The sequence below is a fragment of the Mesoplodon bidens genome, assembly GCF_964165515.1.
Source record: "Mesoplodon bidens genome assembly, chromosome: 1".
Taxonomy (NCBI): Eukaryota; Metazoa; Chordata; class Mammalia; order Artiodactyla; family Ziphiidae; genus Mesoplodon; species Mesoplodon bidens.
The window spans coordinates 149,541,933-149,554,055 of record NC_138176.1 but is presented as its reverse complement, the minus strand read 5'-3'; the positions used below and the strand labels follow the sequence as shown (position 1 = coordinate 149,554,055).

General features: G+C 40.6%; 1 protein-coding gene across 7 annotated transcripts in view; it reads left to right on the top strand.

Annotated features, from left to right (window-relative positions):
* TBC1D1 (TBC1 domain family member 1) overlaps positions 1–12,123 on the top strand; it is a 221,654-nt gene that overhangs the window by 105,946 nt on the left and 103,585 nt on the right. The window lies entirely within an intron of this gene.

Genomic DNA, 12,123 nt, shown 5'->3' with positions numbered 1-12,123 from the left:
TCTCTTTCATTTTAACCTATACAGTTTTCCTGCCTGACTTTGGTGTATTTTCAAACAAATATATTTAAATTAAGTTTAATTAGATTACATTATTTATTTTACACTTTAAGGTAGAGAAACAGAAAAGTGCCGTTCACTTGCCTCTCACATTAAAGTGTGTGTGTTTAGTAAACACTGACACAAACCTGCAGGGTCCACAGAAATGAATCAAACGACACCCCATTCCCAGCCCCAAATGTCAGTGCTGTGACCTGTATTACCACAGCGGGCCGGGGCCCGTGGGAGTGGAGGTGCTTGAACGGGTCTGGAAGAATCAGCAGACGCTAGTGGAGAGTCGATGGAAGAACATTCTAGAGTAAAGGCTCCCCTGCTTGCCTGCACTTGTCAAATGTGAGCTGCAGCCTAAATGACAGTTTCTTGAAATGAGGATTCAAAAGTATTTGTTTTGTCATATTTTCCTACCCTCCCATTGTCAGGGCTAACGTAAAGTTGACAGTTGAAAATTATTTTCATTTGTTTGTATATTAGATTAAATTGTCATAATCAAGGACTAGCTAGGCCATATATCACATTAGACTTAAATTGAGTACTTATAACGTGAAAAGAGTTGTAATGTTTTATATTGAAGAATTTACATTACATAGAAATTAATTCTGTAACTCTAAGTAATGGACATTTGAGTTTTAACCCACTTAGATTTTGCTTCCCTTATGGGCTGCATCATAACATTGTAATATCCCTTTGTAGACTTTGATGGCTAAAGCTTCTGGTCTAGTTTTCCCATTTTCAGCTAGATTTATGTGTGCATTGGGGCGGTGGGATGGCTTTGTTTTATTGTTCATCTATGCAGTATATACACACACCATGATCCTGAGAGAGATGGCTGGCGGTGGTGGTGATCTTATGTTTGAGTTAATTGTAGCTGGTCCCCCCGCTGCACCCCACCCCCGACACCCCCGCTTCCTTAAGTCCAAGAATCCTTAACCTGGAATCTGAGGATGGAAGTTGGGAGTGGGGGTCCCTGAACTTGGATGGGGAAAAAAATTCACCTTTATTTCCACTAACCTTTAACTGCACTTTAACATCTTCAGTTATGAGTCATCACCCTCCCCGTAGCATTAGCAACTCCTGTGATAGTAACATCAATAAAATCACGTGTTTTCATATTGCATTATAGTTGCTACACATCTCTCAGAAATACTGTATATGCTCATCATTACTTTGAATTATGGCAGACATACGATTTGCTGCTATACGTTGTTAAGTTTGGTGATAAGCACATAATGCTTTATCATAATTATTTGGATAATTCCCTCTTGGTATAATTCTTTTGTATTGCTTTGTGTAAATGCCTATGGCATTTAAAAATCTAACTCTGAGAAGAGTCCATAGGGGTTTGTCAGAGGGGGTCTGTGGCACAGCGAGTTTAGGAGCCTCTGCTTTGGTCCCTGGGGTGCATTTGAGAGAGCATACCAACATTTACTTTGGGAGGACTGGTAGGAATGTGGGGTATGTAATTAAAAGCTGAGATACCGTCTCTCATTCCCATACACCCTTGCCTGTTGCCTTAACCCCTGGCAGCACGGAGCTTTGCACAGCCTCAGTAGCTCTTGTGGTCATTGTAATATACGCTCACCACAAAAAAAAAAAAAAAAGCGTTAAAGTACATTCTCTATAGCCTTTGAAAAAATACGCTAAATGATTCCCATCCAAAAATGGTTAAAATAAAAATAGCTTAGGTGCTTAAAGGGGCAGGCTTCAGCTGTCTAGAAAAATCTTATAATCCGAAAAGATTTAGTCTCAGTGTTTCTGGTTTGCTATTTTTACAGCATCTGTTCCTTCTGCAAATATTTGTTGCATGTATACTATGCACAGGCATTGTGTTGGAGATTCCACAGGTTTATCATGGTTTCTCTTCTAAGGTCTTCTTGAGATATCTCTTATCACTTAAAAACCTTGAAATCACTAAACTTTCAATTGCAATCATTCATACATTGAGCATACTTGCTGTATGCCAGGCACTGTCCTAGGCACTTTGGGCTGTATCAGTGAGCAAAATAGACAATAATTTCTCTGTCTTAGAGCTGACGTTCAAGCATTTAGGTGTTTTACGCTCTGAAGTTTGTAGGGCTGTCCTGAAAGTGCCACAGAAACTGCCGCTCACAGACCTGTGTAGTTTTGTAAGGTAGTGGTTTTCACTCTCTGTTCCTGTGGGCCTTGTGACACCTCAGGGCTGGCAGGAGGAAGGAGAAGGGAATGTACTCCTTCCCCAGCTCCATTTTAATCAGAGCTTTGCTACTCTTATATTTTGGGGATTGCTGGGAAGTTGGGGGTGGGGTGAGCTGGGTGAGAGTTCCGTTGCCTACAGGATGTTTGGAAATTTGGTCACATTAAAAATGTGATTGGCATTATCTGTGGCTGGCTGATATGGAATAAATTTTTGTCACTTATTACCAGTTCTGTACTGAAAGGCAGTTGGAATAATAGCAAGCTCATTGCCTTTAGGTGCTGTTACTTTAATAATAGAGAGTTGACCTTTTCTTACTTGGCAAACATGAAGGTCACAGTTGGCATTTTTTGGAAGCTAATATGTGCCAGGCTCTACACTAACAACTTTCACATTGTTTAATTTTCTCCTCAAAACAACCTAAAAGGGTAGCTGGTAATATCCAATTTTGATATAAGAGGATGCTGAGCTTCTAAGAAGCTGGGTGTCTTGCTCAGACTTGCGCATGAAGTGGCAGAGTTTGGAGCTTATTTTGGCATTTCAGCTCCAGAATTCCCTGTAGGAATTGTCAGTGTAGTAGATTCATGGCTTCAGCTGGGGAAGGAGTTAGGGCTGACTTTTTCTATCTTTTTAAAGTTTATTCTGTTTCTGCTCCCACATGCCCTCTCTCCCCCATCTCCCTCCGAATGGAATGTTTCTCTGTGGTCTAAAAAGCAATACTGGGTTCACTCTCATCTCTGTTACTTACCTCCCCCCCTTCCCACATGCACACAAACACTTCATGCTCTAAATGCAGCTATGGGGAGCCTAAGCGGTACATACAAAGTTTGGGATGCTCCTCACACGTTTGCCAGAACGGCTTCTGATTGAGCAGAGTTCATGACAGCTAGCATGAGGTTAATTGGAACTGGAACATGAATAGGTAAAAAAAAAAAAAAATTTTTTTTTTTTTGGTATTTCCATTGTGTACAGTGTTTGCAGTAAATGAAATTGATGCTGTGATCGGAAAGGAATGAGATTGTTCTAGGATGGGTTGACACTATGCCCATGATGATAAATGCAGAAAGCTGTGATCCTTTTTTTTTTTTTTTTTTTTTTTTTAAGTAAAGGAAATGACCATTTAGTATACACAAGCAGCCATAGGTAAGAAAAAAACCGCTAACTGTGTTATTTCTGGGCTTGGGATTATAGGCAACTTTAACTTTATATGTTTTTGTATTTTTCTTTTATATGGATGTGTATTAAGCTTGTTACTGAAAATAAAAGATGACTAAAGAGTACATTCTGCTGCTGAGTTTAAAAAGGAGTCTGGGGACTTCCCTGGCAGTCCGGTGGTTAAGACTCCTTGCCTCCATTGCAGGGGACATGGTCCGGGAACTGTGGCTTAATGAACTGTGGGTTGGGTGGGCCTGTGTGTCCCACCTAATGAGTTTAATATGTTTGATCCTGGGTGATTTTAGGTAGAAGAAAAACAGTATTGGTGCCCAGTGCTCTAGCTGGTTTCACTGTTTTGTTTATAAATGCACACTATGTGACCAAATATTCCTTTATTGAAGATCTCTCCTCAGTGATACAATTTCAAAAGGGCATCATTTATAGAAACTAATTATGGCGTGTGTCCTGGAGAAGGAACCAGCGGTCTGTTTAATGGTTTCTTATAGCACATTTATACGTTTTTAGTTCCCCTGCCTTGTAGAAAAGAGACCGCAGTGTCCCTTTTCAAAGATTATGTAACATACATAACTGATACCGGGTGATTGCTATGGTTAACTGCTAGTTCATTATATTTGTGAATGTTTTGTAATCTTGGAGAGATTATTTTGAAGTAAACTTTAATCAAAATTATAGAGTAGCATTTCTTATAAGGCATTTGCTCTTACTTGTTTAATAACCTGAGACCTCTGAAATACAGTCAATTTATTTGCAAATCAAATTTGCCCTTATATGGTATAAATAGCTTGTCAGATATCTGTGTGGCGAGTCTTGTGTTTTTGTCTTCACTAGTTTGTTCATCTGTGCTGTGAGCAGGGTCTGGATCTGTGCAGTTGGGCTGCTTTATTGCTGTTCACAGCTTGCCTAGGGTCTTAATAATCCCATGGATTTTGGGTGTGATGGTGTAGCGGGCAGGGAGAGGAGTGCATTCCTTACCTCGGGCATGACAGAGGACAGGTGGTAAGAGAGCTGAGAGCTGTCAGGTGCTTCTGAAAACTGCAGGTGCCAGGGCCCCACCTCCACAGGCTGCTTCACCTCAACTGATGAGTAGTCACTCGTTTTTAAAATTATTGGCAGTTCTAATGTGCGGCCACATTTGATTTGTGAATCAGTGCATTAAATGAAGAGGGTTGGACTTTGAGGACTCATGTTCCCAGGTTGAACGTCCAGTGATTCCTGTCAGTGTTTATGCTGACCATTGAAAATGTCTTGGCTTCTCAAAATTGTTTTAGAAAACTTAGGAAACAACTTCATAATCTTACAGCAATATCTTCTCCTACTCTCCCTTTCTTCCCCCACCTTCTTTTGTTAGCTCCTGCAGCTATTAAATCACTTCTTGAGTTGGATTTTAGTCTCATTGTTTTAAGTGTTTGTAGAAAAATGCCAGTTTAGCCAGAAGGTTGTAGTGAACCTTTCAAATGATTATTTTGGAATATGACGCTGGGTTTTGTGTTTGCATTGCACCTTTCATGGGGTTTAAAAGCTACTAAGATAGGAGTTTATCCAGTTTGCCGTATCAGAACTAGAGTGGCTGAATACTACTACTTCTGTTTGATCTGGAGGATAGAAAGATGAGGCAGTCCTGACTGAGGGTGTGAGGCCTGCGTTAGGGGCCAGCAGTCATCAGCGTTTCTGACGTGCCAGGCGCTTCCCCAGCCAGCTCACAGCACGTTTGATCTTTCTTTTGGGAAGATGTAATGCATTCATCTGCCCTTTGGCTAATTGTAAGCGCACAGCAGGAGTGGAGGCATTGGTTCCCTTTGAGGAGCCACGACAGACCTCTCCTGGGGACGGGACTTCTCCAGCACGCATTGGAAATTGCACATGCAGACGTGTCTCTTCCTCCCTGCACTGTGAACCTCTACTAAGGCCAGGAGGAATCTCGCCTTATGCACTGTATGAGGTATATTCACATCTTTATTTCGAATCTAGTCTTGACAGGCTGGATCGTTGGGTAATATGAATGCTCACGCATGTCTTACATAGAGAGCATCAGACAGCTGTCTTATTCTCTTTAAATAACTTAAGTATGGAGCACTAGTAAGAAGGTATTTTCTTAGGCGTTTTGTATGAAATTCAAGGCATGTAAGATAGAGTGAGGAGACACGGTTTAATTTCGTTTTCTTCCCGTTTACCTTGTTTATGACCAACAAGTACAAATAGCCACTCATCAACAAAAACAAAACACAAATCTGTTCCTTCTGGAAAATAATTATGTGGAATGATTATTTTCTGTTTGAAGTGCTTGTTTTAACTCCTTGCGGTGTGGGAACATTTAATCCAACGGACAAAACACAGTGTGGCCTGCCATGTTTTTGCAATTTTGGAATGCTTTAATCTTAAATAACAGGAGGAAATGCTAGAGTTCTAAATGCAAATATGGGCTGCTTTAGATTGATTTAATATTTTATTTGTTACTAGTTGGCAGAAAAACAAAAGTGTAAACGTACAGTAAAATGGCTTTTTGTTCTAAATACTGTTTCAGGAGCTCTTTCCTAAGTCCTTGTGAATAAAATTACACTTGCCGTGTGTTTATAATCCTTTAAAATCCACAAATCCTTGAAAAGAAACTTGACCCACAGGTTTAAATAAGGACTTTATTTACAGAAATGAATATTTCTAATTCTCTTAGAGTATCATTTTCTGGCTGCTTATACAACAATATTCACTCAAGCCTGCTACAGAAACTTCATACTATACTGTGTATTTGTTAGTATGTGAATTCAAAAGAAACTTGTTTTGGCTGTGAAATAAGTGCAGACTTGCTTTAAAATTGACCTTTAGTATAAATTCAAATAGGTTGACAGAAGAGCAGTTCAGTAAATTTTTATATGTCTAAAAGGGCCTGTTTCTTCCTTATTGGCGATTCATTTCAATTTACATTTTTGTTGTGATTCCTGTTATTGAAAGAAGACCAAATCTCAAACCCTCATTGAATTTATCTCAGCAAAATGCTTTTCAGATTCTTGTTTTTGCTGCAGTTAGTTGATTTACTTTATCTGCTTATCTGCAATCAGAAATGACGTAGATATTATTGCTGTGACTAAACTAAAAAAAGATTTTTTAAAAAGTACTCAGATCATATCGTGGGAATAAACTCCACTGACCTCAGCCTATTTGCCCTGAAAGTGTCTGTATATTTGCAGTAAATATTGTAACTTGAAGTATATACGTTCTCATAGACTAAAGTGTCACCTTGAGACATTTTTCAGTTGCTTGCTTACTTTGGACGGTCAGTGTGGGCATCCCCTCTTTATTTTATATATGTCTGTCTGTAAGCTGCCAACTTCAGCAGACCCGTCTCAGCCCTTCGTTTGTTTTCAGCCCCCTCCTCTCCCTTTCTTGAAGAAGGAGTGCTTGTTTCCTTTGCCATCTCTGGCATCATCCTTGCCTACCTGCCTGTCCTCCTGCTTCTCTGCCTGTGATTCCTCAGTTTCTTTATACCTGAAATGTTGGTGTATCCTAAACATCTCATCTTTGCCCTCTTCCTTTACTTTCCCTTTTTCTGTTCTCAAGGCATCAGCCACCTCTGGTCTGTGTATATGTGCTGGTGATGTCCGGTCTAGATCTCCTGTCTTGGACTCCAGGCTGGCTTGTCCAGCTGCCCACTAGATGCCTTTACTTTCAAGTCCTCCTGGTCATACTCAGCATGGACAGGAGCAGAGTTCATTGTAACCTCTCCTCAAGCCTGCTGCTTCTGTGTTCCCTACTGAAGAAGTCTAAGCCAGAGCCCTGCGAGTCCCGTGCAGTCTTCCACACCCTCAATGCCCCTGTCTGGGTAATCACCAAGTCTTGTGGGTCTGTCTTCCAGAATCTTTCACGCAGCCTTTCTCTCTGTCTTCAGTGCTTGCTGCTTAGTTCAGGTTCCCAGCAAACCCCATCTCTGTTACTGTAAAGGGTTCTAACCAAATTTCCCTCCAGGCCCCACTCCCTTCCAAGGCAGAGGGCTACCTTGTGTTCATCTCACACTTCTGAATCCCTACCTTCTGACATCCAGTCATACCAAGGACAACGTTTGAAAATAAAATGAAGTAAATGGCCCAGTTCCCTTATGTAACAAGCAACAGTGTAGGTGAGTCTAAGACAGAGTTATAAAGAATAGAGAATTCAGGGGGCTTCCCTGTGGTGCGGTGGTTAAGAATCCGCCTGCCAATGCAGGGGACACGGGTTCGATCACTGGTCCAGAAGATCCCACATGCCACGGAGCAGCTAAGCCCGTGCACCGCACCTACTGAGCCTGCGTGCCACAACTACTGAAGCCCACGCACCTAGAGCCCGGGCTCCGCAACAAGAGAAGCCACCACTGTGAGAAGCCTGCGTACCGCAACGAAGAGTAGCCCCATCTCGCAACCAGAGAAAAGCCCATGCACAGCAATGAAGACCCAACACAGCCAAAAATAAAATAAATAAATTTGTTAAAAAAAAAAAAGAACAGAGAATTCAGGATTTCGTCACAAGTGGACAGTATGCTTTCATTTTTCTTTTTAAAAAAATTTTTATACAATTTTTAAAGGTTACTTTCCGGGGCTTCCCTGGTGGCGCAGTGGTTGAGAGTCCGCCTGCCGATGCAGGGGACACGGGTTCGTGCCCTGGTCTGGGAAGATCCCACATGCCGCGGAGCGGCTGGGCCCGTGAGCCATGGCCGCTGAGCCTGCGCCTCCGGAGCCTGTGCTCTGCAACGGGAGAGGCCGCAGCAGTAAGAGGCCCGTGTACCGAAAAAAAAAAAAAAAAAAAAGGTTACTTTCCGCTTACAGTTATTACAGAATATTGACTATATTCCCTGTGTTCCACAATACCTCCTTAAACCTATCTTACACCCAGTAGTTTGTACCTCCTGCTCCCGTACCCTTATGTTGCTCCTCTCCCCACTGGTAACCACTAGTTCTCTATATCTGTAAGTCTGCTTCTTGTTATATTCACTAAATTTGTTGTATTTTTTAGACTTCACATATAAGTGATATCATACACATATAAGTGATTTTCTCTGACTTATTTCACTTAGCATAATGCCCTCCAAATCCATCCACGTTGCTGCAGATGGTAAACTTTCATTCTTTTTTATGGCTGAGTAGTATTCCACTGTATATATATACACCACCTATTCTTTATCCATTCATATGTTGATGGACACAGGTTTTTTCCATGTGTTGGCAATTGTAAATAATGCTGCTGTGAACATTGGGGTGCATGTATCTTTTCAAATTCATTTTTGTTTTTCTCAGATACATACCCAGTAGTGGAATTGCTGGGTCATATGGTAGTTCTATTTTTAGCTTTTTGAGAAACCTCCATACTGTTTTCCACAGTGGCTGCACGAATTTACATTCCTACCAACAGTGTACGAGGGTTCGCTTTTCCCCACATCCTTGCCAACATTTGTTATTTGTGTTCTTTTTGATGATAGCTGTTCTGTGACAGGTGTGAGATCATTGTGGTTTTGATTTGCATTTCCCTGATGGTTAGTGATGTTGAGCATCTTTTCCTGTGCCTGTTGGCCATCTGCCTTTCTTCTTTGGAAAAATGTCTATTCTTCTGCCCATTTTTAAAATTGGGTTGTTTGTCTTTTTGATGTTAAGTTGTATGAGCTGTTTATATATGTTAGATATTAATTAATCCCTTATCGGTCATATCATTTGCAAATATTTTCTCCCATCTACTAGACTGTCTGTTTTGTCAGTGGTGTCCTTTGTTGTGCAAAAGCTTTTAAGTGTAATTAGGTCCCCTTTGTTTGTCTTCACTTTTATTCCCTTTAGGAGAAGGATCCAAAAAAATATTGCTTCAATTTATGTCAAAGAGTGTTCTGCCTATGTTTTCCTCTAGGAGTTTTATAGTATCCATTCTTACATTTAGGTCTTTAAGCCATTCTGAGTTTATTTTTGTATATGTGTTAGAGAATGTTCTGATTTCATTCTTTTACATGTAGCTGTACAGTTTTCCCAGCACCACTTATTGGAGAAAAGACAGTTTCTTCTTCTCATTGCGGTGGCTTCTCTTGTTGCGGAGCATGGGCTCTAGGTGCATGGGCTTCAGTAGTTGTGGCACATGGGCTCAGTAGTTGTGGCTTGCGGGCTCTAGAGAGCAGGCTCAGTAGTTGTGGCACATGGGCTTAGTTGCTCCATGACATGTGGGATCACCCCGGTCCAGGGCTCGAACCCATGTCCCCTACATTGGCAGGCGGATTCTTAACCACTGCACCACCAGGGACGTCCCCAGTGTATTAATTTTGTATCCTGGAACATTACTGAATTCATTGGTGAGCTCTTGTAGTTTTCTGGTACCATCTTTAGGATTTTCTATGTATAGTGTCATGTCATCTGCAAACAGTGACAGTTCTACTTCTTCCTTTCCAATTTGGATTCCTTTATTTCTTCTTCTTTGATTGCTTGGCTAGGACTTCCAAAACTGTGTTGAATAAAAGTGACGAGAGATCCTTGTCTTGTTCCTGATCTTAGAGTGAGTGCTTTCAGCTTTTCACTGTTGAGTATGACATTAGCTGTGGGTTTGTCATATGCCTTCATTTTTTCAAAAAATGGTGCTCAGGTCTGTTCTGGTTAAGGGAACTAAACTATGAAAGTTTTACAAACTTAGGCACATGTGGAGCCCACTTTTTACTTAGTCTCCTAGTATACTTGAATGACCTACAGAAATGTTTTAAAAACGTTAGATTTTTAACTATTTACAATTTATTGTTGAAACTGTGTTTGGCAGTACGCCTTCAAATATTCTGAAATTGTTATATTCTTGTCAGGATCCCTGAGATTCTTTTTTAACCCCAATTATCTCCTTGATACGCATATTCACACAGCTCACTAGAGCAGGGAGAGGCACTGGTCTTTGACTAAAGCGTGTCTTTCGAAGATTCTAATCAAAGGATATGAGAGATGGTGGTAGGAAAAATGACCACAGCTCAACTCTGACCAAGGACGATGTAATGTGCTCTTTAGCCTCCTCTGACCCTGTGGAGCGAGGGAACAAGCAAATTCTCAACTTTGTGTCTTACTTGTGTTTGTACCTTTTATTGCTGAGTCACCATAAATTCATGTGACTTCACACATTTTCTCTCCCCTTTGATATGTAATGAAAGACACCATTCATTACTCACTTCAGATGCAGTGGAAGACCCAGCATATAGAAATGTCAGTTATTGTTTAAAAAAAAGCCTCAAAAGACTGAGTAAGCTTTGAATTTTCTGTTCAGAGAGTGGGGTTAATAATTAGGAAGATTCACATGGCTCCTTGATAAAATAATTTTACCCACTTGCTCAGAAAAGCAGCAAGGTTTTTACTTGCATAAATTTTTTTTTGAAAAAGTCATTATTCTTTACCCTTACAGAAATAACTTTTACCTGAAAAATCTTGTAAGCATTTTTTTCCCCCAGAGAGAAAAACAGGCTGTTTTTGCCAAGTTCCTGTAGTGACTGGTTGGCAAAGGTGTGAATGAAATCTAGACTTTCTACTTTCTTCTCTCTGTCCTGTCTTTTATATTGATGAACAATTTTTAGGCCTCCACAGGATATGTAATTATTTGTCAGTGGAGGAATGAGCTACAGCTCAAGCAAATACTCAGGGCACATGGTTGCTTGATGTTGAAATTCTGGCTTCCTTAGTGTCATTTAGGTCTTATGCTTCAGGAATTAATTTTTTAAAACATAAAATCTCTGAAGATAAAACTGACTTTTTGTACGATAAAAGATCTTGAAAGAATACATCTTAATCTTTATGGCAGAGATTGTCTTTAAGGTGTGCTTGGTACGAAATCACAAAGAGGAAAGTCTTTTGAGTTGTTGGCTCTTTGGGGATTATGTTATGAACACAGAATATAAGCTTGCTTCTTAAAATCCACTAAAACCACCTCCCTTTACTGTATGTATTGATCTTTGACTTGAATTGAAAAGGGGTTCTTTTCCCTCTATAATGTCGTTAAAAAGACATTGGGCCTATGGGTATTGGGTCTTAAATTGGATTTTCTTACAAAGAGAAAAGGAAAAAATGGCTTTGGGTGTTAGGGCATAAAAACTAGGCCCTTCCTTATGAAAATTGAATTTGTGCCTGTTTTGTGTTAGTACTGAAGCTGTACATCATCCAGATGATTGTACAGATGCTTGTTCATGCGGTTGAGGACTCATCTTGGTCTGTGGCTTCTTTGAGGGATCTTGTCAGAAGCTAATGATGAGAGGGTGTAGCAGTAGTGCCGACAGCAGCACACGAGATCCTTTTGTTCATTCTCTTGATCATGACTTTACATTAGGAATCAAAGGCTTTAGAAGCTCAGTGGAAAGAAGCCCCAGTGTGTTGCCCTGATGATGATACTGTCATGGGTTGCTTACTCCTTGATTAAAACCTCCTAGCTGTGTAGTCAATACTATTCAACTATTGGGGAATATAAGACTGAGGAATAAATTGTTAGTTGTCATTAGAGAAAATAATGATGTTATGATTAGAAGAAAGGTTGTATAAGATAATTACAGTCTTGTTCTCCTCATCCCATCATTTATTTTGGAAGACTTGATGCACTGCCAAGACGCACTGCCATGAAACTAGAATAACTGCATAATGTTTTGGTGGCAGCTTCCCGGAGGAGACCTTTGGCTTTGGAGTGGGGGGACCAGCCTGAGTTTGACTTGCCACGTGTGGCTGTGTGGCTGTGAGCTCCTTACTTAAGCTTGCAGGGTGTTGGGTGCGCGA